This window comes from Mesoplodon bidens (genome assembly GCF_964165515.1).
Source record: "Mesoplodon bidens genome assembly, chromosome: 3".
NCBI lineage: Eukaryota > Metazoa > Chordata > Mammalia > Artiodactyla > Ziphiidae > Mesoplodon > Mesoplodon bidens.
This window is the reverse complement of record NC_138178.1, coordinates 168848686-168874230: the sequence shown is the minus strand read 5'-3', so window position 1 is coordinate 168874230 and position 25545 is coordinate 168848686. Positions and strand designations below refer to the sequence as shown.

At 46.6% G+C, this 25545-nt stretch overlaps 1 pseudogene across 1 annotated transcript in view; it reads left to right on the top strand.

Annotated features, from left to right (window-relative positions):
• Positions 1 to 19989, top strand: part of LOC308614119 (cytochrome c-like) — a 42821-nt pseudogene extending 22832 nt beyond the window's left edge. Inside the window, exons 2-3 of the transcript in view lie at positions 5065 to 5170; positions 19939 to 19989. The product of the transcript in view is annotated as a cytochrome c-like (transcript). The remainder of the gene's footprint in view (positions 1 to 5064; positions 5171 to 19938) is intronic.
• The last annotated feature ends 5556 nt before the right edge of the window (positions 19990 to 25545 follow it).

Below are 25545 nucleotides of genomic sequence, written 5' to 3'. Positions count from 1 at the left end.
CATTCATCCAGCAAATATTGGGTTTGGTTATGTGTCCAGTGCTTTGTCCAGGACTGGGGATAAATTGATCTATGCCTTCATTTTTTTTTTTTTTTACAACCAATTAACTTACTATCGGCTGTGTAACTTACATCTCTGAGCCTAAGGTTACTCATCTGTGAAATGGGCATAGTAATACGAGCTGTCAAGTTTGTTGTGTAGAAAGGTACTTAGACAAGGACAAGCACATGCCTCCTGCCAAGAGCAGTGACCGGGCTGTGGGCTGTGGGTTTCTGCAGCATGAGGTGGGGTGTAATTAAGTAATCATCTAACAGACCTTAATCTAGGCACTGACAATATATTCTTCCAAGTGTTTTCCCAACATTCACTCATTCGACCCCCATCACAGTCCTGGGAAGTAGATGTACTGTCGTTATGCCCATTTTACAGATGAGAAAACTGAGGAAAAGTGAGGACATGTAACTTGACCAAGGTCACGCCACCAGTAGAGGGCAGAGCCAGGATTCCAATCCAGGCTATTAACCATGATGATATGCTATGAGAAGCAACAAGGCCCAGCATTTCTGTGTGGCAGGACTGGGGGGGCAGTGGGGCTGGAATTGTGGTGGACGTGGGCTGGAAAGGTGTTTTGCAGGGGTTTGGACCTTTCTTTGCATCACATGTACATAAGACTTTAAAAACGTCCATATCAAAGAGTGGAGGGGCTTGGAAGGGAAGCCCTTGTGCCTCTTGCCCCCTACTTCCCCTCAGGTCTAAGTGGGAGTGGAGGGTCTGGAGGGGGGGTGGCTGGGGGAGGGAAGGCCCTGACTAGAAGGAAAGGCTTGGGGGAGAAGAGCCCCGTGGGGGTGTCCCATTGCCCCTCTAGGCAGGGGGCTCTGTATACCAGCAGCACCAGCCTTACCTGGGAGCTTGGAAGAATGCAGAACTCCCCTGGACCCACTGCCTTAGACCCTGACTTTCATACAGTCCCAAGGCTTGGTGTGCACCTTGGGGCTGGTGCAGGGCTGCCCTGGCGGGAGTGTGATGGTCCCAGAGCGTGAGCACCAGTTGGGGGGTTGGGAGGAGGGAGTTCTAAAGTCTAGTCCTGGAAAAGAAGGTCTCAGCTGGAGAGGTCTTCCCTGGCTACATTCTTTAAGGCCCAGCCCTCTTTAATTTCCTTCTTTTCTTCCTGTGCGCATGCACACCAAAAGCCCTCTGAGGACTGGGAAGTGGGATGCTTGATTCAGTGTGAACTCTCCACCTTTCCATACAGTGTGGACTGTGGTGAAATCCTTGACTTTAAATGCAAAATTTCCTCTCTGAGTTTGGTCTGCCCTAGGCAGGGGCCCTGGGGATTGGCTGACCCAGGAATTTGGCTATAGTTAGAATGAAATGCTGGTAAAACACATCTGATCTGGGGTTGCTCGAGATGGAAACACAGGGTAAAAATAGAAAAAAGAAGTGACAAGGCTTAGCTGCAGGTAAGCCATCACAAACCCGCATTCCCGATTAGGCCCTGCCACTTCTTGCTGTGTGATCTGGGGCAGGTGACCGAACCTCTCTGAGCCTCAATTTTTATAATCTGCAAAACGGGGAGAGTAATATCTTGTCAAGTTTTGGCTCACCTCTCTCTCCACACACAGAATTTTACCTCCTGGAAAGCAGAGATTATATCTTTCTTGAATTTCTCTTTTGTTTCCCTTACCACCTATATTCAGACTCAGTTTCAGGTAATATCTATTAAGTCAGTTTAATCCCTTTTATCTCGCTGACACTGGTGGAAATCCTATTGAGGGGTGGGCCCTGGTTCAGTGCTAGGAGGCTGGAGGAGAGAGGAAGTGGGCCCTGGCCCCAGGGAAGAAGCCGGTAGGTAGAGCCCAGCCTGGGAGGTCGTCATTTCAAAACAATGATAGAGGGACATCTCTGGTGGCGCAGTGGTTAAGAATCTGCCTGCCAATGCAGGGGACATGGGTTCGATCCCTAGTCCAGGAAGATCTCACATGCCCCAGAGCAACTAAGCCCGTGCATCACAACTACTGAGCCTGCGCTCTAGAACCTGCGAGCCACAACTACTGAGCCCATGCGCCACAACTACTGGAGCCCACAATCTCTAGAGCCTGTGCTCTACAATAAGAGAAGCCACCACAATGAGAAGCCTGCACGCTGCAACAAAGAGGAGACCCGCTTGCTGCAACTAGAGAAAGCCTGCGTGCAGCAGTGAAGACCCAATGCAGCCAAAAAAAACAAAACAAAAACCAAAACAGTGATAGAGAGAAGGTTAAAGCTATGCAGCTGCTTTGAGATCCCAGAGCAAGATCCAGGAGGCCTTCCTGGAGGAGGTGACCCTTGCAGGATGAGTCGGAGTTAGGCAGGGGAAGAGAGACCGGTGCTGTTGTTGAGGAGGATGATAGTTGCTGACAAGAGAGCTAGCATTTAGGGAATCTACACTGTCCACCCGGCGCCTGTGTTAGCGTTTCACATGGGCTGTCGTATGTAATCTGCACAACAACCTGATGAAGTCGGCACTATTTTATGCCCATTTATAGATGAAGGAACTGAGGCACAGAGAGGGTAGGTAACTTGCCCAGGATCACACAGCTCATTAAAATAACCACAGGTATTTTACATTTAAAAGTATTTACTGGATGGTTTTTGTACACCATTTAGAGGGTTAACTAGTTTTCAATTCTTACATCATTTCATATCTTTCACCAGTCCCATGAAGTAGGGACTGGTCATTTGGTTCATGTTTATTATTCTTATTTTGCAAATTTAGAAAACGAGGCTGAAAGGCCAGTCCTTGTCCACTGTCACACAGCCAGTGAGCAGGGAAGCAAGGATTAGAACCCAGGGCCTGAGGCCTGGAGCCCGTGGCATTCATCACCTACTATACATGTGTGAATACCCGGCTCTGTGTTGGACATTTTCCCTGGAGGGAAATACAGTACAGTAAGTCCCCTACATATGAACCTTCAAGTTGTGAACTTTCAAAGATGCAAACGTGCGTGCCATCACCGTCAGGCGTGAGTGACATTGCAGCTTGCCCTCCGTCTCCTATTGCTGACGACCCTTCAGCTCTACCGTCTCCAACCTCCTCTCCCTCCTCCAGTCAGTAACTCTCCTTGCCTGTTCACTCGATGCCAGCCCCTGTGTGCCAGCTGTTGTGCTGTACTACTGCACCATTCAAGGTGCTGTCCTGTAAGATTAAAACTGTTTTCTTTATTTTTGTGTTTGTTTTGTATTTGTTTTGTGTTTTTAATGTATTATTTGTGTGAGGAGTCTTATAAACCTATTACAGTACAGTACTGTATAGCCGATTGTGTTAGTTGGGTACCTAGGCTAACTTTGTTGGACTTACAAGCAAATAGGAACGCGCTCTGGGAACAGAACTCGTTCTTGTGTGCGGGAATCACTGTACTTACAGGCACAGGGCAGGTGCTCACCCGTTTCAGAACAATTTATGAAGCACCCACTGTGTGCGGAAGCCAAGAGCAGTGTCCCTCCACCCCCGCCTCACTGCCCCCAACGACAGAGGATTTCCTAGCCTCTTCCTTCGTGCTGGGGGCCCTTCTCACACCCTTCCCGCTCTCCTGTTGTTCTCAGCTGTCGGTACAGTCATCTGAGCGCTCCCGAAGGGGAGCGTTGGAGGGCTTCACGAGCCACATGCTGAACAGATGCTTCTGGATGTCTGGAGAAACCAAGTGAGGGGTGCACTCGGGTAATGAAGCTGAAAGCGCTCGGAGTCAACGGCCTTTGGGGCTTGATTAGCAGAGACTCACACTTTACTGCAGAATTGGCAAATAAAAAGGTGCTTGGAATGAATGCAGGATGAATTTATAAAACGTTGGAACAGTCAGTCAGGAAAAGCCAGCCTTTCCTCGGCCTGGCAGGGACCCAGACAGAGCCCTTGGAAGCTTGGTTACCCCTCATGGGGTCTGCTGTGGGAGAGAAGAAAGATTCTAGGGATGGAGGTTCCAGTATTGGCCCCAGCAACTCTTTCCTGTGATCCTTTGTCCACATTTCCAAAGCTCTCTGAGCCTCAGCTTTCTCATCTGTAAAAGGGGCAGATGTCTCCTACCTCAAAACATCCTGGGAGGATTAAATGACATACTGTACATAAAGCACATGCCATAGTCAGCTTTTGACCTCTCCATTCGCCGTTTTTTGCTGGCCTGCATCTCTCCCATGGCCCCAGCACCCTCCAGATCCATTCCTTCTTGCTCTGTGCCTGGGGAGCTCATCCCTGTGGACTTCATTTCCCAGGTTCCCTTGCTCCGTGGCATCAGCCAGTGGGAGGACCAGTAGGAGCTCAGAGGGTGGCAGCAGAGAGAGGTCAGGGTATTTGTTCCCCAGTCCCTCCTTGCTTCATGGCTGGTACCCAGGGTGAGTCCCTCTAGAACTATTCCCACCGGGCAGCCCCTCCGCCAGGCTCTAGCTCTCACCCGGATCCAGGAGCACAGTTTTCTCCACATCTGTCCTGCTTCAGTCTTAAAGAGCAGTAATGCATCTTCTTTTGCTGGTCTTCTCGCTTTGCCCACATTCTATGACTAGTCCCTTTATGACCTTCTCCCCAGATTCCAGCTGTGGAGTGAGCTGCCTGTTTCCTGCCAGGCCTCTCGATATGCTGTGGTCGATAATGTCAGTTTTTCTTTCCCTTCCAGTTCCAACTCTGCCACCAACAGCCCATGTGTGATCTGAGACAAGTCTCTTCTGTTAATTCTGCTCTCCTCAAGTGTCCACAGAGGGGGGGAGTTTTTGCCCTCCCCGCTGCAGGATTAACCAGTGAGAGGTAAATAGTCTGGCCATCCGCCATCCCCTGACTCAGTTTTTTCTTTAAGAGGAGGAGTAACTTAGCTGACGGTGACTTTGGGATGGGGAAAAAAGGGCTCAACCCAGCCCCTCCTTTGGGGAGGAAAGAGGCCTGCGGTTGTGTGGTTGAATTTAACTCCATGCAGGAAGTCTTAGGGACTCGGATTTGGCCACAGATCTAAGCCTCACTCTTCAATCAGTTCTTCCAATAAACCTGATGTTGCAATTTACGTTTCCATGATTCTTGCGCCTACTTCTTGCTGCTTCCAAATTCAGGAGGGCAGTGGACATGGGCCCCCTCAGTCCCCAGCACCTCTCTGAGACGAGTTTCTTCCTCTACAAATACCAAATACTCACCAAGCTCAGCTGGAACATGCTTCAAGTCTGTGAATATTGGAATCCATAGGATTCAGTGCTTGGAATGTGGGAGGGGCGCTGACTGTTCTACCATCCAGACAAGCTCTCAAGCCTGGTGACCAGATCTGTTCATCTTGAGACAAATAGGTCCCCACCCCCAGCTCCTAGCCCAGTGATCCTTTTATAGTAGGTGCTTGATAAACACTTGCTGAGGAATTGGTCCCCGTGGCAGTTCAGGTCCTGCAGAAAGCAGTTGCTGTGGGGGCGTTAGGAGTGATAGAGGCTTATGCAGATAATGTCTGTAAAAAAGACGCAGGGAGGGCTTCCCTGGTGGCGCAGTGGTTGAGAATCTGCCTGCCAATGCAGGGGACACGGGTTCGAGCCCTGGTCTGGGAAGATCCCACATGCCGCGGAGCAACTGGGCCCATGAGCCACAATTACTGAGCCTGCGCGTCTGGAGCCTGTGCTCCGCAACAAGAGAGGCCGCGATAGAGGCCCGCGCACCACGATGATGAGTGGCTCCCGCTTGCCACAACTCGAGAAAGCCCATGCACAGAAACGAAGATCCAACACAGCCATAAATAAATAAATATTTTAAAAAAACAAAAGACGCAGGGAGAGGAAGCAGGCATGGCAGGGGGAGACTCAGACCCCTGTGAACGGCTGACAGTCTTGGCCAGCCCAGTGCGGAGCTCCAGAACAAATACTGCACGTTAAGGTGTCCCGTGCTGGGCACGAGTGGCCAGTTTTGGGCTGGGGACTGGCCCGGAAATGCCTGGTGGAGCTGGATGGTACCCACAGCTGAAGGTTGTCAATTAACCTCTGTTCTTGCAGCTGAAGTGCAAATTCCTTCTTGAAGAGAGACCTGAATGGCACATCTCCATGACCTCCAGTCACTGGGCAATCTGCTTAATGACAGCCGAAGGAGACATGTGGGTCACAGGCCTTGAGGTGACCCCAATCCACCGGGCATGATCAGCCATCAAAGCAGGCAGGGTGCTCAGAGATTCAGTCAGTCATTCATTCAACGAGCATCTAGGGGAAGCCTACTAGATTTCCTGCTCTAGGCTCCGGGAAAATAGCATCAAACAAGATAGTCTCTGCCCGGATCTGCTAGGACATGGGTGGGAAACTTTAAAGGGTCAGATGGTAAATGTTTTGGGTCTATGACAACTGCTCAACTCTGCAGCTACAGGGCTAAGGCAGGCATGGACGATATGTGAGTGAATGGGTGAGGCTCTGTTCCAGTAAGACTTTACAAAACTGTCCGTATTTGGCCTGAAGGCTGTAGTTCTCTGACCCCTGATCTGGGATAACATCTGTCTGTTTACTGATGAGAAGACTGGGGCCCAGAGAGGGCAGGGACTAGGCTAAGATCACACAGCAGGCAGTGGGGGAGCCAGGGCAAGAAGTTCGGAGGCTTGACTCCCATCCCAGTGCTGGTTTTGATACGTTTGTTTTCAGTGTGCTTCTGGCGGGGAGGCATCATTCCGCCATCAACAGAGGAGTACACTCTGGCTGGAGTGGGACTTACACTGACAGCAAATCAAATCCTGATCTGCTGCTTCTAGTTGTCCCACGTGGATCACCCTTCCTCAGTCTCCTCATCTGTAAAATGGGTAGACCCACAGTACCTCCCCCTAGGCATGATGAGGATTAATTGAGTTAATACTTCTGAAGAACCCCAGGACACGTAAGAAGCATTCTGTTACTGTTTATTGAATAAATACATGGTAACCTTGGCTGGAGGAGAGACCAGACCCAGACCCAGAAAGTCAGTCTCCTAGAGTTTGGGTACCCATCATACAAGGGGAAGTCAGCACTGTCACCACATAGCACAGGGGTCAGAGGGATTCCATGTTCTTCTTGATGGACAGAGAAGTCAGCATGGGGTCCCTGCCCCAAGGTCCTCGGCTAGGGCAGAGAGGACTGGAGAATGGAGTCCCCTTACTGTCCAGCCTCAGAGTCAAGAGACACTGGAGTCTTGCTTTGACTGTGTACGTGCTAGGAATGGGGTAAAGTGGGGAGTGCCAGTCACCGGGCTCAGCACTACCCAGCATCCTGTGTGGCGACAGCAGGACATGCAGTCATGGCCCCAGCTTTGTGTGTTATCCTCGTCTGGATCAAGTGCAGTCTGAACAAGAGCTGTGGAGCTGAACGGGACTTGCTTACCATGATCCCTGCGGGAGCCACAGCTGCAAAGTGCCTGATCTATTGTTTAACAATTTAAAAGTAAATTTAAATAAAATGAAATTAAAATTTTATTTTATTTTTTAATTGAAGTATGGTTGATTTACAATGTTGTGTTCATTTCTGCTGTACAGCAAAGTGATTCAGTTACACACACACACACATATATATATATATATATATATATATATAATACAGTCTTTTTTTATATTCTTTTCCATTATGGTTGATCATAGGAGACTGAATATAGTTCTTTGTGCTATACAGTAGGAAAAACTGAAATTTTAAATCCACAGTTAATTAATATTTTTTCTTAGCTCAATCTTCTTTCTTTTTTAAAAAATTTATTTATTTTTGGCTGCATTGGGTCTTCGTTGCTGCGTGTGGGCTTTCTCTAGTTGCGGTGAGCGGGGGCTACTCTTTGTTGCAGTGCGCGGGCTTCTCATTGCGGTGGCTTCTCTTGTTGCGGAGCACAGGCTCTAGGCATGTGGACTTCAGCAGGCTCAGTAGTTGTGGCGCACGGGCTTAGTTGCTCCTCAGCAATGTGAGATCTTCCCGGACCAGGGCTCAAACCACCCATGTCCCCTGCATTGGCAGGCGGATTCTTAACCATTGCGCCACTAGGGAAGCCCTCGATCCCCTTTTTACTTGAATAAATTTCCTTACAGAGGAAACTATATATAGAAACAGAAAACCGTACCCCCTGAAATAAACAGAAAGTTATCTTAAAAGTAAAAAAAAAGAAGAGCAAGGTTTAGCATCCTAGCTGTATGCTTTTGTCTTTTGTCTGCTGAAGGATGTGACCCCCATATACGCTTTCTTTTTTTTTTTTTTTTTAAGTTTATTTATTTATTTTTTAAATTAGTTTCTGCTTTATAACAAAGTGAATCAGTCATACATATACATCTGTTCCCACATCCCTTCCCTCATGCATCTCCCTCCCTCCCACCCTCCCCATCCCACCCCTCCAGGCGGTCACAAAGCACCGAGCTGATCTCCCTGTGCTCTGCGGCTGCTTCCCACTATCTATCTACCTTACGTTTGGTAGTGTATATATGTCCATGCCTCTCTTTCGCTTTGTCACAGCTTACCCTTCCCCCTCCCCATATCCTCAAGTCCATTCTCAAGTAGGTCTGTGTCTTTATTCCCGTTTTGCCCCTAGGTTCTTCATGACATTTTTTTTTTTAAATTCCGTATATATGTGTTAGCATACGGTATTTGTCTTTCTCTTTCTGACTAACTTCACTCTGTATGACAGACTCTAGGTCTATCCACCTCATTACAAATAGCTCAGTTTCGTTTCTTTTTATGGCTGAGTAATATTCCATTGTATATATGTGCCACATCTTCTTTATCCATTCATCCGATGATGGACACTTAGGTTGTTTCCAGCTCCGGGCTATTGTGAATAGAGCTGCAATGAACATTTTGGTACATGTCTCTTTTGGAATTATGGTTTTCTCAGGGTATATGCCCAGTAGTGGGATTGCTGGGTCATATGGTAGTTCTATTTGTAGTTTTTTAAGGAACCTCCATACCGTTCTCCATAGTGGCTGTACCAATTCACATTCCCACCAGCAGTGCAAGAGTGTTCCCTTTTCTCCACACCCTCTCCAGCATTTATTGTTTCTAGATTTCTTGATGATGGCCATTCTGACTGGTGTGAGATGATATCTCATTGTAGTTTTGATTTGCATTTCTCTAATGATTAATGATGTTGAGCATTCTTTCATGTGTTTGTTGGCAGTCTGTATATCTTCTTTGGAGAAATGCCTATTTAAGTCTTCTGCCCATTTTTGGATTGGGTTGTCTGTTTTTTTGCTATTGAGCTGCATGAGCTGTTTATAAATTTTGGAGATTAATCCTTTGTCAGTTGCTTCATTTGCAAATATTTTCTCCCATTCTGAGGGTTGTCTTTTGGTCTTCTTTATGGTTTCCTTTGCTGTGCAAAAGCTTTGAAGTTTCATTAGGTCCCATTTGTTTATCTTTGTTTTTATTTCCATTTCTCTAAGAGGTGGGTCCAAAAGGATCTTGCTGTGATTTATGTCATAGAGTGTTCTACCTATGTTTTCCTCTAAGAGTTTGATAGTTTCTGGCCTTACATTTAAGTCTTTAATCCATTTTGAGCTTATTTTTGTGTATGGTGTTAGGGAATGATCTAATCTCAAACTTTTACATGTCCCTGTCCAGTTTTCCCAGCACCACTTATTGAAGAGGCTGTCCTTTCTCCACTGTACATTCCTGGCTCCTTTATCAAAGATAAGTTGGCCATATGTGCGTGGGTTTATCTCTGGGCTTTCTATCCTGATCCACTGATCTATCTTTCTGTTTTTATGCCAGTACCAGATTGTCTTAATTACTGTAGCTTTGTAGTATAGTCTGAAGTCAGGGAGCCTGATTCCTCCAGCTCCGTTTTTCGTTCTCAAGATTGCTTTAGCTATTCGGGGCCTTTTGTTTTTCCAAACAAATTTTGAAATTTTTTGTTCTAGTTCTGTGAAAAATGCCATTGGTAGTTTGATAGGGATTGCATTGAATCTGTAGATTGCTTTGGGTAGTAGAGTCATTTTCACAATATTGATTCTTCCAATCCAGGAGCATGGTATATCTCTCCATCTATTTGTATCATCTTTAATTTCTTTCATCAGTGTCTTATAGTTTTCTGCATACAGGTCTTTTGTCTCCTTAGGTAGGTTTATTCCTAGATATTTTATTCTTTTTGTTGCGATGGTAAATGGGAGTGTTTTCTTGATTTCATTTTCAGATTTTTCATCATTAGTGTACAGGAATGCCAGAGATTTCTGTACATTAATTTTATATCCTGCTACTTTACCAAATTCATTGATTAGCTCTAGTAGTTTTTCGGTAGCATCTTTAGGATTCTCTATGTATAGTATCATGTCATCTGCAAACAGTGACAGCTTTACTTCTTCTTTTCCAATTTGGATTCCTTTTATTTCCTTTTCTTCTCTGATTGCTCTGGCTAAAACTTCCAAAACTATGTTGAATAAGAGTGGTGAGAGTGGGCAGCCTTGTCTTGTTCCTGATCTTAGTGGAAATGGTTTCAGTTTTTCACCATTGAGGACAATGTTGGCTGTGGGTTTGTCATATATGGCCTTTATTATGTTGAGGAAAGATCCCTCTATACCTACTTTCTGCAGGGTTTTTATCATAAATGGGTGTTGAATTTTGTCGAAAGCTTTCTCTGCATCTATTGAGATGATCATATGGTTTTTCTCCTTCAACTTGTTAATATGGTGAATTACATTGATTGATTTGCGTATATTGAAGAATCCTTGCATTCCTGGGATAAACCCCACTTGATCATGGTGTATGATCCTTTTAATGTGCTGTTGGATTCTGTTTGCTAGTATTTTGTTGAGGATTTTTGCATCTATGTTCATCAGTGATATTGGCCTGTAGTTTTCTTTCTTTGTGACATCCTTGCCTGGTTTTGGTATCAAGGTGATGTCGGCCTCGTAGAATGAGTTTGGGAGTGTTCCTCCCTCTGCTATATTTTGGAAGAGTTTGAGAAGGATAGGTGTTAGCTCTTCTCTAAATGTTTGATAGAATTCACCTGTGAAGCCATCTGGTCCTGGGCTTTTGTTTGTTGGAAGATTTTTAATCACAGTTTCAATTTCAGTGCTTGTGATTGGTCTATTCATATTTTCTATTTCTTCCTGAGTCAGTCTTGGCAGGTTGTGCATTTCTAAGAATGTGTCCATTTCTTCCAGGTTGTCCATTTTATTGGAATAGAGTTGCTTATAGTAATCTCTCATGATCTTTTGTATTTCTGCAGTGTCCGTTGTTACTTCTCCTTTTTCATTTCTAATTCTATTGATTTGAGTCTTCTCCCTTTTTTTCTTGATGAGTCTGGCTAATGGTTTGTCAATTTTGTTTATCTTCTCAAAGAACCAGCTTTTAGTTTGGTTGATCTTTGCTATCGTTTCCTTCCTTTCTTTTTCATTTATTTCTGATCTGATCTTTATGATTTCTTTCCTTCTGCTAGCTTTGGGGTATTTTTGTTCTTCTTTCTCTAATTGCTTTAGGTGCAGGGTCAGGTTGTTTACTCGAAATGCTTCCTGTTTCTTAAGGTGGGATTGTATTGCTATAAACTTCCCCCTTAGAACTGCTTTTGCTGCGTCCCATAGGTTTTGGGTCGTCGTGTCTCCATTGTCATTTGTTTCTAGGTATTTTTTAATTTCCTCTTTGATTTCTTCAGTGATCACTTCGTTATTGAGTAGTGTATTGTTTAGCCTCCATGTGTTTGTATTTTTTACACATCTTTTCCTGTAATTCATGTCTAGTCTCATAGCATTGTGGTCGGAGAAGATACTTGATACAATTTCAATTTTCTTAAAATTACCGAGGCTTGATTTGTGACCCAAGATATGATCTATCCTGGAGAATGTTCCATGAGCACTTGAGAAAAATGTGTATTCTCCCAGTTGGAAAACAGAGATGAATAGGTGTTGGGGAGGCGTTAAAAACATCAGCACCAAGCTGAGCCTTTCTTGTCCTAGACAACATCAGCAAGACTGGAAACGAATTGTAAAGGGAATAACTTTCCCACTGTGTGATGCTCTGTTCTTCAAGGTGGTGTCGGGTCCCCCATGGCTGGCACTTTCCCACCTCGGGGTAACTCTGCTCTGGACGGACAGAGGTAGCTGCGTACCTTGGGCATTTCTTTTGCAAAGTGGAGCTTTACATGAGACCAGAGACTCATCTGTGGCAACGCCTAGCTTCAACTCTGGAGTGATCCACAAACACATAGGTTCGGCCCGGGGCTAGCCAGTCTCTCTGAGCCTTAGTTTTCTCCCCTGGACACACCTGAGGTCACTCCAGCTCTGACCTGAGCATCCAGTGGGGCCTCCATAGCTTAGTGGCAGCAACCCAGGGTTTAGTACCAAAGAGACGTGGGTTTGACCCCTGCTGTTTCTCGTTGGCCTTGGTTAAGTCGCCCACACTCTTTGAGCCTCATTTCTTTGAATGGAGATAAGACTACCTTCCTCAGGAGATCTGTGTAAGACTTAATGAGATAGGGCTTCCCTGGTGGCGCAGTGGTTAAGAATCCTCCTGCCAAGGCAGGGGGCACAGGTTCGAGCCCTGGTCCAGGAAGAACCCACATGCCGCAGAGCAACTAAGCCCGTGCGCCACAACTGCTGAGCCTGCTCTCTAGAGCCCGCAGGCCACAACTACTGAGCCCGTGTGCCACAACTACTGAAGCCCAAGCGCCTAGAGCCCATGCTCCGTAACAAGAGAAGCCCGTGCACAGCAACGAAGAGAAGCCCCCGCTCGCCGCAACTAAAGAAAGCCCACACGCAGCAACGAAGACCCAATGTAGCCAAAAATAAATAAATAAATACTAATTAAGAAAAGAATTAATGAGATAAATTATTCTGACCATTTAGCTCACAGCAGACTACTAATGAACACGTGTTGAATGAATGCACATGTGAGCATGGTTGCCCCCAGGGTCTCCGGCACCCGATCCTTCTGGGTGCTGACCCCATCACACAGATGAGGAAGCTGAGACCACAGAGTGAGCGTGCTTCACCCAGGGTCACTCCAAGAGGGGGAGGCAGAGTCGAGACTCTCCCAGGTCCAGGCCTCCAGCTTTTTCCATGATGCCCCACTGCTTCCCAGATTCCAGTTTGCTGTCCTCAGGTCTGGTTTTTATGGCCCAGGTTTCAGATTTTCATTTTGGAGACTCTGGGAAAGGCTTTGTCTTTCCACTGACTTGGGAGCTATAATTACTGTATTAACCGGAGAAGACCTTGGGGTTTTCCTGGGACACATAAAAAGCAGAGGCAGGCCTTGGCAGGGAAGCCTGGGGACAAATAAAATGCCCCTTTCACTTGACGCTAACCAAGCTCTTGGTTCAGGCACCTAAGTGGGGAAGGAACATTGATCCCGAGGGTCTGAAGTTACGGCCTGCGCTCACAGTGAATTGGGCACCTGGGGAGGCATAAAGAGCCTTAAACACATCGCTTGCCTCAGCCCGAAAGGGGTACTCTAGCTCCCCACCATTCCTGCCTGGAGGTCAGAAGTACCGGGACCCAAGGCTGGTACTTACTCGCCTTGTGCAAGGAAAGTGCATGAATGTTCAGCTTATCAAAGGAAATGGTCCAGTCCCCCAGTTTCTTAGCCTGGACCTGGATGAACCCTTGGGGAAAGGGCTGAGCATGGGGGCAGAGGAAACCAAAATTTAATGAGCACCTACTCTGTGCTAGGTACTGTACATGCGTAATCATACCCTTCTGTGCAGTCAAGGAAACGGAGGCTCAGCTAGGATCAGCTCCTTGCCCCAGATCACACAGCTAGGAAGGGAGTGGGTGCTGGGAAATGTTTGGGGAGCCATGTGCATCTCAGCCCCTTCCCCCAGTAGGGTCCCATTATCACGGGGAGGTGGCTTTTCCTGATTTCACTGGGGGGGCTTTAGGAAATGTGGATTCTGCAGCAGGACTTGGGGATGGCTCTGTGATGAACCTTATTACATTGTTTATACCTGATCAAGGTGTGAAGGGGAAAGAAAGGTAACTCCTCCCACCCCACCCCCCACCCCCAGCACACACACACCCAGTTTAAACTGGTTTTGTTGCTAATTGTGAAACTAACCCTGTTTGGGCATCTCATTTAACTGCTTAATGGAAATATCTGGAGTCTCTGCAGTGATGGGAAGAGGGAAAGGGAAGAAAGATTACGCTGGAATTTTCATGAGGGAAAGGGTTCTTCAGATCCATTCATCATCCATCTATCTACCCATCATCCATCCATCCATCATCCATTCAAACAGCCATTCATCTGTCCCTCCATCCACCCATCCATCCACCCTCTAGCCATCTATCTATCCATCCAACCTCCACCCATACCAGGGCAGGCTGGAGTGGGAGCTTTCACCACTGGATTCTGGAAGCCCTGGGAACGCTTCCAGGCTCTGCCTGTGATACTGGGCAAACAATATCCCGAACCTCTGTTTTACACCTGCAAAGCAGAGCTGATAATACGAGAGTGTTAAAGTGACATTCATGTGACAAAGCTCATTAAGTGCCTGGTGTGGTTCTTGCTGCATAGTTGACACTCAGTAAATATTGGTTTCCATCATCTTGCTTGTTAAGAACATGCAATTCATTCATTCTTTCCTTCATTCACTCTTGCCCAGCCTTGTGCTAGCCACCCCTCCCCACCCCGGGGGATACAGCAGTGAACAAGAACAGCAGGGCTCTGCCTTCACGGAGTTTACAATCTAGTTGTTGAACAAAAACTGTGCATGCCTAAGATAACAGACAGGTCTTCCTTAGCCAGCCTGTATATGTGTTTTGCTTGGCCAGCAATATGTTGACTTTTTTTTAAAAAATAGACTTTATTTTTAGAGCAGTTTTAGGTTCACAGCTAAATTGAGCAGAAGGTACAGAGATTTCCCATATACCTCCTTCCCCCCCACCCCCACAGCCTCCTCCAGTATCAACATCCCTCACTTGATGGTACATGTGTTGTAACCAACGAACCTATAAGGACATGTCATTACCACTCAAAGTCAATAGTTTACATTAGGGTTCACCCTTGATGTTGTACTTTCTATGGGTTTGCACAAATGTATAATGACATGTATCCCTTGTTATGGTATCATACAGAGTAGGTTCACTGCCCTAAAAGTCCTCTGTGCTCTGCCTGTTTAGCCCTCTCCCTTCCCTGCATCTCTGGAAACCACTGATCCTTTTACTGTCTGCATAGTTTTGCCTTTTTCAGAATGCATATAGCTGGTGTTCTACATATGGAGCCTTTTAGGTTGGTCTCTTTCATTTAGTCGTAGGCATTTAAGGTTCCTCCATGTCTTTTCGTGACTTGATAGCTCGTTGCTTTTTAGCACTCAAAAATATTCCACCGTCTGGATGTCCCTCAGTTTCTTTACCCATCTCCTACTGAAGGACATCCTTGTTGCTTCCAGGTTTTGGCAATTATGAATAAAGCTGCTATAAACATCCTTGTGTCAGTCTCTGTGTGGACAGGAATTTTCAATGCATTGAACTTTGTCTAAATTAGCTGCCAATATTCGAAAGTTAAGAGATTTTACATAAAAACAAACACTCAGAACTTCCAGCTTCTCTTGAGAATGGAAAGATCCGGTGTCTCCTTCCCACAGAGCAGTGAGCTCAGTGCTGAGCAGCTGCCACCCTCCCTCTGGTGGTGGTGGAGCTCCCATGTTTGCCACAGTCCACACCCAGCCCTCTCACTCACTTGATGTCTGATGTTGTCTGATGTCTCTAGGCACGTGAGCCTGTGACTCCTAGGGGCATGACGTATGCCCTAATCTACTAATGCCTTATTCACTTAAAACAATGCTGTTACAAAGTGCTTACTCAGGTCAGACACTGTTCTAAGAGCTTTATAAAAGTGAGGAAACTGAGGCACAGAGAGGTTAAGTTGTCCAAAGTCACACAGCCAGAAGCATCAGAGGCAGGATTTGAACCCAGGCAGTCTGGCTCTTAAGTACTAAGCTAGGCGTATTCAAGGGGTGGTGGTGTGAGTGGGGGGAGAGACAAAGGTGAGAGAGAGTAGATAGCAAGTCCAGGAGAAGCCACAGGGCAACGGAGCCAGTGGTTGGAGGGGGAAACTTCACAGGTCACCTGGCTCTCTGAAGCACCTGGTGTGGTGTGGAGGACCGGCCCGTGCTGGTCAGAAGGAGCTTGCAAGCATTGAATAAAGCTGGTAAAGTAAGGGAAGGCTTCCTGGAGGCAGCGCCCATTGGCTAGGCCTCGAGGGGCTGCAAGAGACGAGGAACGGCTTCCTCACCAGGGGACAGGTTCCTTTAGAATCTCTTAGACTCAGCAAAAGTTTGCTTCTTAGACCCTTGGTGGCATAATCCTATTTCAAAGGCTGAAGTACAGGATACGTGCCCTGCACGTACACATCACTGAGAGCAGGCGGATGTTTCCATGATGACTTTCCAAGCAGAGTGAGCTCAGATGCCTGATGCCCTGTCACAGACACTGAGGGCAGTTAAACCGACGTGGGCACTGGGCAGCGGGCTGGCCTGGTCCACGAGCAGCCTGTGGCAGTGCCAGGAGCACCAAGAGAGCAGTGGCTGGTGTGAACATGGTCAACTCATAATCATGACGCATGGGAAATGCTGCCTTCTGGACTAGGGTCAGCCTTGCAGAGCAGTGAGCCACATGGGGATGGGGCACGTCCCACCTGTGTGGGTGCAGACCCTTGGAAGGCTACGGAGCCTAGGCCTCCCTGTCGAGGGGGAAACTGAGGCCCAGGGAGGGAAGGAAGTCACTGAGTTGCAAATTTGGGATTCAAGGTCCCCAGAAATGTTCGCTTCGATCTGAAGGCATTCATTTCACTGAATCAAGGCCACCATCATCTCCTGATCTCACCATGTCATGTCACCATGACAGTTGACACTGAATCCTGGTTTATCAAGGATGCAGTGGCTTTAAAAGCACACAAGAACAGCATTTAGTGACCTGTGAAGGTGGTCACACACATACATGTGCGCACACACACACACACACACACACACACACTCTCACCACCCTCCTGTACTCTCTCCCAGCCCTGGGTTGCTGCCGCCCATGTCCTTTCAAAGCCCACCAGGAGGACAGGCGGCTGTGTTTCCCCAGGAGGTCCTGGCAGAAATGAGCATGTGGGTTGCCATGATGTAAAATGGAGCAGGGATGTCTTGGGCTTTTGCCCTCCCTTTTCCCCCTCCCTCTTTTAAACCGGGCTTTTAAGCTCTGGCTGTAAGCCTGCTGAATTGCCTCGCTGCAGCGCTACTTAGAAACTTCCTGTTTCACATGCTAATTAACAGTCTACGAATTTTAAGTTCCATCCAGGGCCCATGGAGCTATAACCTTTGTTTGGTGGAGGGCTGCATTTGCCATTCGAGGTCCTTAGCATGTTTTTCTTCTTCCTTTTAACCTGGATGCACAGTGGGGACCTTAGCAGGGTTATCTGAGTCTTAGGCCAAAAGACCCAGGATTGGATCCTTTATGCTGACTCGCCTTGTCATTCTTGGCAAGTTCAAGGCAGATGGGCTCGATTCACTAAACATGGCTGCTGGACAGGAGAGTCTGTGCTGGGCCCAGACCCTGCCCCAGGGAGCTCCCAGTCTTAGAGGAGGCAGAGAAGTAAACAGAAGTAATTCTGGGGAACAGTCATGTATTTTAATCTTCACAATAACCTGCACAAGGACAGGATCCTTATACAGACAAGACAACCAAGGTCCAGAGAGGTCGAGTAACTTGCCCAAGGACACACAGCTAGTAAACGGCAGAGCTGGGATTTTTCTTTTCTTTTTTCTTTTGGCTGCAGTGGGTCTTTGTTGCTGCGTGGGCTTTCTCTAGTTGTGGCGAGCAGGGGCTACTCTTCGTTGTGGTGCGCATGCTTCTTGTTGAGGTGGCTTCTCTTGTTGCGGAGCACGGGCTCTAGGTGCTTGGGCTTCAGTAGTTGTGATGTGTGAGCTCTAGAGCGTGGCTCAGTAGTTGTGGTGCACGGGCTTAGCTGCTCTGCGGCATGTGGGATCTTCCTGGACCGGGGCTCAAACCCGTGTCCCCTGCATTGGCAGGCGGATTCTTAACCACTGCGCCACCAGGGAAGTCCCAGACCTGGGATTTGAACCCAGACAGTTCATGTCCTGGGTCGATCTTTTTCTATTGGACTTCTGGTCTCATTGATTTGTAGGAGGTCTTTAAATATCAAGGAGAGTGTCTCTTCATCTGTGATATGAGTTGCAGATATTTCCCCCGTTTGTTGCTTTCCTTTCGATTTTGTTTATTTGATTTTTTCCCCTTGCAGTTTCAAAAATTTCATTTATGAGAATTCAACAGTCTTTTGTGGTGTTTGAGTTGTGTGTCATGCTTAGAGAAAGGACTTCCCCATTCTGGAAGTATATGTAAAATGCTGTGCTTTCTTCTAACATATTTAGAGTTTAGCGTTTTGTTTTTTTGTTTTTGTTTTGCATATAAATATTTGTTCCATTTGGACTTTATTTTGATGTATAGTTTGAGGTGTGTTTATTTGCGGTGACATAGTCTTTTCAATTAGGAGACCCACAGCTCAGAGTCTAGGGGTAACCATGAATGTCTAGCAATTAGTGGTATTGGAGATTCTAGAAAAAAGTAAGGAGTTTATTGTCTAAGCTTGACATCATAACTTAGATGAGGCCTTCTCTATTTCCGAGACCTCTGCCACTCAACAGCAACTGAAGTTTGAGGGCTCCTTGAGCCAGAGGCCTGAACCCTCTCTCTCGTGCCAAGCCTGGGACTGATGCTAGGGATAGGAAGTGAATGTCAGTCCTGCCCTTAAGGATCATGCAGCCCAGTGGAAAGCCAGACAGACAGGCCCAGTGTGGGGAGCCACTGAGAGAAGGCCAGCCAGGAGAGACTGAGAATTTCCAGCCACTTGAGATGTGCCCACTCATTATATAGCGGAGAAGGATGTGGACAGCAGGGACCAGAGAAAAGTGGCTGCAGAATCAAAACAAGAAGACAGAGAGGGAATTTGGTTCAAACTCAAATGGAGGCATTTCTCTTTATCTGCCAGAGGTTTTACCAATATTTTCATGAGAAGCGATTGGATGTTAAAAGCAGAATTATGATTTATAGGATTTCCACTATATTTGTACACATGTATGCACTATTGCCCTTGCCAACCATCCAGAAGCTTCCTCGAAAGGCGATCGCTACATTTCCTTCCAGTTTGAACAGTCAGGGTCCCCCTGGCTCAGGAAGCCCCAGCACTGGCGTTGGCTGTGACCCCAGCCTCCTCGGCTCTTAGCTGTGGGGGCTGGGCACACTGCCTCCCCAAATCTTTTCTCTCCTGTAGCGTGGAGAGGACAACATACACTTCTGCAGAGTTATCACGCCTAGCGGGGGACCAGTGCTACGAGAGTTAATAACAGTGATGCCGATGGCAATAAGTATTGGATAATCAGTGTTCCATGCGTGCAGGTGTGTGTGTCAGCTCTCAGTTCACTGTTGCCATGTGAGAAGGGACTTGACACAAGGTGGAAGGGGTACCAGAATGGTGGCCCCCCCCCTTCTGAAATGTGGCCTCCTCTGACGTGGGGAAGGGGGTCTTGCTTCTGCTCCATTGCATTCCCTCCTCTATTTCCCATCCTTTTGTCTCGGGCTTCTCACAGGTGAAGGATGGTTCAAGTCATTCCTGCAGCCCTCACAGCACAGACCCTGGACTGAGGAGACACCCGAGCCCCACCCCATGGGAGTGTCAGTTGTCAGTGACCTCACGTCTGCCATGTGGCCCTGGGCAGTTACACCTCTTGGGTCCCCAGTGCACAGAATGAACTGTAGGACCAAGCGTCTCCGAGTTCTCTCCGAATGGATGATTTCACAGCTGGCTTTGGGGAGATGCCCCACAAGCACATCTGACATCCACGTGGCTTTTGTCTTAAAGCTTTTTTGAGTGTCTTCTTGCAACACAAAGCATACGTGTGTCTGGAAGAGCAACTAGAAAAGTTCCTTCTCGTATACTGCAGGAGACTCCAATTATTCTGAAGTGTTTTCACAGGAGGAGGTGGGGTGGTGCAGAGGGAGACCTCCAGGACTGGGTGCCTCTCTGTCTGCTCCCGCCGCCCCCCAGCGGGGCGTCAGCAAGATGCGGAGAAGCCCGACGAAGACCACAGCCCCGTGATGGCTGTGCGGCCCCGAGTTCGCGATGGCCTTCTCTGAACTCGGCAGCAAAGCTGAGAGGCTGGGCTCTGGGTACTGCCTGGCTGGAAAGTTCTACATCTGCGGCCCGAGCGGGTGAGGGTTTCTGTGAAAGGGTGGGGAGGGACAGCAGGAAGCGCCCCGTTTCCCTGCGCTGAGTCTGATCACGCCCCCCACTGCCTCATCCCATCCTTCCTGGCCGATAAATGAGGTCAGGGAAGCTTAAGAAAAACTCAGGACATTTCGGCATGCGGAGGCAGGGTATCCTTTAAAAAGCTTCTAATCCTCGGCCAGAGCCTTCTCCTCCTACCTGGTCTTTTCCCAGAAATCTTGGTCAGAGGCCCTGGGTTGGTGCCTTGGGTTGGTTCCCTGGCCCCCTCCTGCCATCCCAGCCCGGCTTGAGCGACTCGGCATCGGCGTTGCTCTGGCGCCGCCTAGTGGTTGGCGCGGCGAGCGCCAGCGCCCCCTTAAATCCTGTTGCGGAGGCGCCCTCGACGCCCCGGGCGGGAGGACGGGGTGGGACGCAGGCGCTCTCAGTTCTTTCTGCTTCACGTTTGTAAAAGCCAGCCCGCAAAACGCCTTCCATCTTCCTTAAACGTTTAATTTCTCTATTGCGTGTGAACTGTTCTTTTCCGTAGTTGGTGGGTTGGTTGGTTGCGTGTTTATATTTTATGCTGTTTTCTTCCTCACAGTGAAACTCTATATAATGAAGGCAAAGAGCCCAGGGGCCAGTGTTTGAGGTGTGATTTCACTGCCACGCTCTCTGAGCCTCGGTTTTCTCATCTATAAAATAGAAAAAAAAAAAATCAGGTTTTTTTTTATATAGCCTTGAAGCACAGCGACTATGGAGGGGTCTTAATGATGTGGGGAAATACTTGCATTGTAAGGTTAGGTGACAATATGGACCCCACAGTTAAGATTTCACCTACTGTGATAAAATTATATTAGTTTCCATTAATGTATTAATATTATTTAATGCATGTATTATTTATATGATATGCTATGTAATGTACAATGTATAATATACACGATGATGATGACAATGTATTAATTGTATGAAATCCACCAAAGGGCAAGAATGTTCATAGCAGCTGTATTCATAATAGCCCCAGACTAGAAACAGCCCAAGAGTCGGTCAACAGAATGGACACATTAATGATGGTGCATGAAAAAGCACAAACCCAGACACAGGCAGCAGCACAAAGGCCTCCCAGTCATTATATTGGGTGAAACAAGGGAGGTACAAACAATCTCATGCACATAAAATCCTAAAACAAGCAACACTCATTTATGGTGATAGAGGTTAGAATGACCGCTCTCTCAGGCCAGGCGTGGGTGGGGCAAGGAGACTGCTGGGGAGACGGATTACTCTGCAGCTTGATCTAGCTGGTGGCTACATTCATGGAAATATTTAGCAAGCTGTACGTTTCAGTTTATGCACTGTCATGGGCTAAACTTTTGTGTGCCCCCCTGTTCATATGTTGAAATTAAGGAGAGGGTATTGGGAGGCGGGGCCTTGGGGAGGTGATTAGGCCATGAGGTTGAAGCCTCACGAATGGGATTGTGCCCTTATAAAAGGGACCCCTGAAGGCCTTCTCTTTCTTTCTGCCCTGTGAGCACACAGCGAGGAGATGTCCATCTACAGCTCAGAAGAGGGCTCTCAGCAGAACCTGGCCACTCTGGCATCCTCAGCTCGGACCTCCAGCCTCTAAAACTTCGAGAAATAAAGTTCTGTCATTTATAAGATGCCCAGTCTATGGTGTTCTGTGATAGCCGTCCAAAGGGACTAAGGCATGCCCTGTACATAGTTTTTGGATGTTATACTCCAATAAAAAGTTTTTTTAAAAATAGCAAAGGGAGTAGGAAAAAACGTGCCAACATATTAATAAAGGTAGTTGCTTCTGGGGAGAAGGATTGTGGGTAATCTTTCTTCTTCTTATACATTGCTGTGCTTTCAGTATTTATAGTCAGAAAAATCATCATTAAGAAAGAGGACTTATATGGAGACTTCCCTGGAATCTTCCAGTGGTTAAGATTCCACGCTTCCACTGCAGGGGGCATGGGTTCAATCCCTGGTCAGGGAACTAAGATCCTACAGGCCATGTGGCATGGTCAAAAAAACAAGACATCTCAGGACTTAGTGAAGAGACACAGATGATAGGCGTCTCTGTGCTTTGTCAGATGCAAAGCGTTTAGAAAGCTGTCAAGTTCGACGTGTGCTTTAGGAAGATTCTGTGTGTGAGTGTTCACTGGGCACCTACCGAGTGTTGCTGGGGGATGGAGACAGAGCCGCCGCTGGGATTTCTGGGTCTCAGCCAGGCCCAGAGGAGTAGGAACAGCCCGGGGGGGGGGTCCCCTGGGTGGCTGAGCACCCACAGGGCCTGCAGCCAATGGGAGTTCACTGCATCCTCACACAGCCCTGGAAGATGGCTATGGCCATTTCACAGATGAGGAGACTGAGGCCCACACAGGGCCACATGGGTGTAAGTGGTGAGCCATGACCCACACACTAAGAGCCAGTGCGCTAAGCCACGTCACCTCTCACAAGAGGGCTGAAGGTCAACCTCGTCCCCAGGGCTCTTGGGACCCGCAGGCAAGGGCCCTCCCACAGGCTCACCTTTTTGGCTTGACCGCAGACCGGCTGGGACAGGTGTGGGGGGAATTGATCTAGACCCTCCCTCCAGGGTGCCTATTACAAGATTAAAGCTGAAAGGGAGGAGGGGGCTTGGAGCCCCAGGTCGCCCTCAGATGGACATCTGACAGAGGGGAGAGTGAGGTAGTGGCTGACCCAAGGTCACAAGGAACTGAGCAGGAGAAGGGAGACTGGGGTTGAGAAGGCCCTGAGTGTCCTTTTTTTCTGAAGCTGACGACAGACCTTCCAGGTGCCTGTGTCTCTAAACGCAACATCTCCCTGAATCCTCATGACAACCCTCCGAGGGGGAGCACCCCCATTTTACAGAAGCAGAAATGGAGGCACAGAGAGGTGAAGTAACTTGCCTAAGACACACAGATGAGGTCTGAACCATGTAACTCCAGAGCCTGCACTTTCACCTGCCTCGGTTTCCTGGAGAAGCTCTGCTGATTGAAGTTGGCTTTGTCAGGTACAGACCTTGCTTTCTTTTTTTTTTTTTTTTTTTTTTTTTTTTTTTTCATTTTATTTATTTATTTTTTTTTTTTTTTTGGAGTTAGACAGTTTCCAGTTTTTCTTTATTATAATTAGTAGGAAAATTTTTTTTTTTTTTCTTTTTTTTTTTTTTAATTAGTTTCTGCTTTATAACAAAGTGAATCAGTCATACATATACATCTGTTCCCACATCCCTTCCCTCATGCATCTCCCTCCCTCCCACCCTCCCCATCCCACCCCTCCAGGCGGTCACAAAGCACCGAGCTGATCTCCCTGTGCTCTGTGGCTGCTTCTCACTATCTATCTACCTTACGTTTGGTAGTGTATATATGTCCATGCCTCTCTTTCGCTTTGTCACAGCTTACCCTTCCCCCTCCCCATATCCTCAAGTCCATTCTCAAGTAGGTCTGTGTCTTTATTCCCGTTTTGCCCCTAGGTCCTTCATGACTTTTTTTTTTTTTTTTAAATTCCGTATATATGTGTTAGCATACGGTATTTGTCTTTCTCTTTCTGACTTACTTCACTCTGTATGACAGACTCTAGGTCCATCCACCTCATTACAAATAGCTCAGTTTCGTTTCTTTTTATGGCTGAGTAATATTCCATTGTATATATGTGCCACATCTTCTTTATCCATTCATCCGATGATGGACACTTAGGTTGTTTCCAGCTCCGGGCTATTGTGAATAGAGCTGCAATGAACATTTTGGTACATGTCTCTTTTGGAATTATGGTTTTCTCAGGGTATATGCCTAGTAGTGGGATTGCTGGGTCATATGGTAGTTCTATTTTTAGTTTTTTAAGGAACCTCCATACTGTTCTCCATAGTGGCTGTACCAATTCACATTCCCACCAGCAGTGCAAGAGGGTTCCCTTTTTTCCACAGCCTCTCCAGCATTTATTGTTTCTAGATTTCTTGATGATGGCCATTCTGACTGGTGTGAGATGATATCTCATTGTAGTTTTGATTTGCATTTCTCTAATGATTAATGATGTTGAGCATTCTTTCATGTGTTTGTTGGCAGTCTGTATATCTTCTTTGGAGAAATGCCTATTTAAGTCTTCTGCCCATTTTTGGATTGGGTTGTTTGTTTTTTTGCTATTGAGCTGCATGAGCTGTTTATAAATTTTGGAGATTAATCCTTTGTCAGTTGCTTCATTTGCAAATATTTTCTCCCATTCTGAGGGTTGTCTTTTGGTCTTGTTTATGGTTTCCTTTGCTGTGCAAAAGCTTTGAAGTTTCATTAGGTCCCATTTGTTTATCTTTGTTTTTATTTCCATTTCTCTAGGAGGTGGGTCCAAAAGGATCTTGCTGTGATTTATGTCATAGAGTGTTCTACCTATGTTTTCCTCTAAGAGTTTGATAGTTTCTGGCCTTACATTTAAGTCTTTAATCCATTTTGAGCTTATTTTTGTGTATGGTGTTAGGGAATGATCTAATCTCAAACTTTTACATGTCGCTGTCCAGTTTTCCCAGCACCACTTATTGAAGAGGCTGTCCTTTCTCCACTGAACATTCCTGCCTCCTTTATCAAAGATAAGTTGGCCATATGTGCGTGGGTTTATCTCTGGGCTTTCTATCCTGATCCACTGATCTATCTTTCTGTTTTTATGCCAGTACCACACTGTCTTGATTACTGTAGCTTTGTAGTATAGTCTGAAGTCAGGGAGCCTGATTCCTCCAGCTCCATTTTTCGTTCTCAAGATTGCTTTGGCTATTCGGGGTCTTTTGTTTTTCCAAACAAATTTTGAAATTTTTTGTTCTAGTTCTGTGAAAAATGCCAGTGGTAGTTTGATAGGGATTGCATTGAATCTGTAGATTGCTTTGGGTAGTAGAGTCATTTTCACAATATTGATTCTTCCAATCCAGGAGCATGGTATATCTCTCCATCTATTTGTATCATCTTTAATTTCTTTCATCAGTGTCTTATAATTTTCTGCATACAGGTCTTTTGTCTCCTTAGGTAGGTTTATTCCTAGATATTTTATTCTTTTTGTTGCAATGGTAAATGGGAGTGTTTTCTTGATTTCATTTTCAGATTTTTCATCATTAGTGTACAGGAATGCCAGAGATTTCTGTACATTAATTTTGTATCCTGCTACTTTACCAAATTCATTGATTAGTTCTAGTAGTTTTTCGGTAGCATCTTTAGGATTCTCTATGTATAGTATCATGTCATCTGCAAACAGTGACAGCTTTACTTCTTCTTTCCCAATTTGGATTCCTTTTATTTCCTTTTCTTCTCTGATTGCTGTGGCTAAAACTTCCAAAACTATGTTGAATAAGAGTGGTGAGAGTGGGCAGCCTTGTCTTGTTCCTGATCTTAGTGGAAATGGTTTCAGTTTTTCACCATTGAGGAAAATGTTGGCTGTGGGTTTGTCATATATGGCCTTTATGATGTTGAGGAAAGTTCC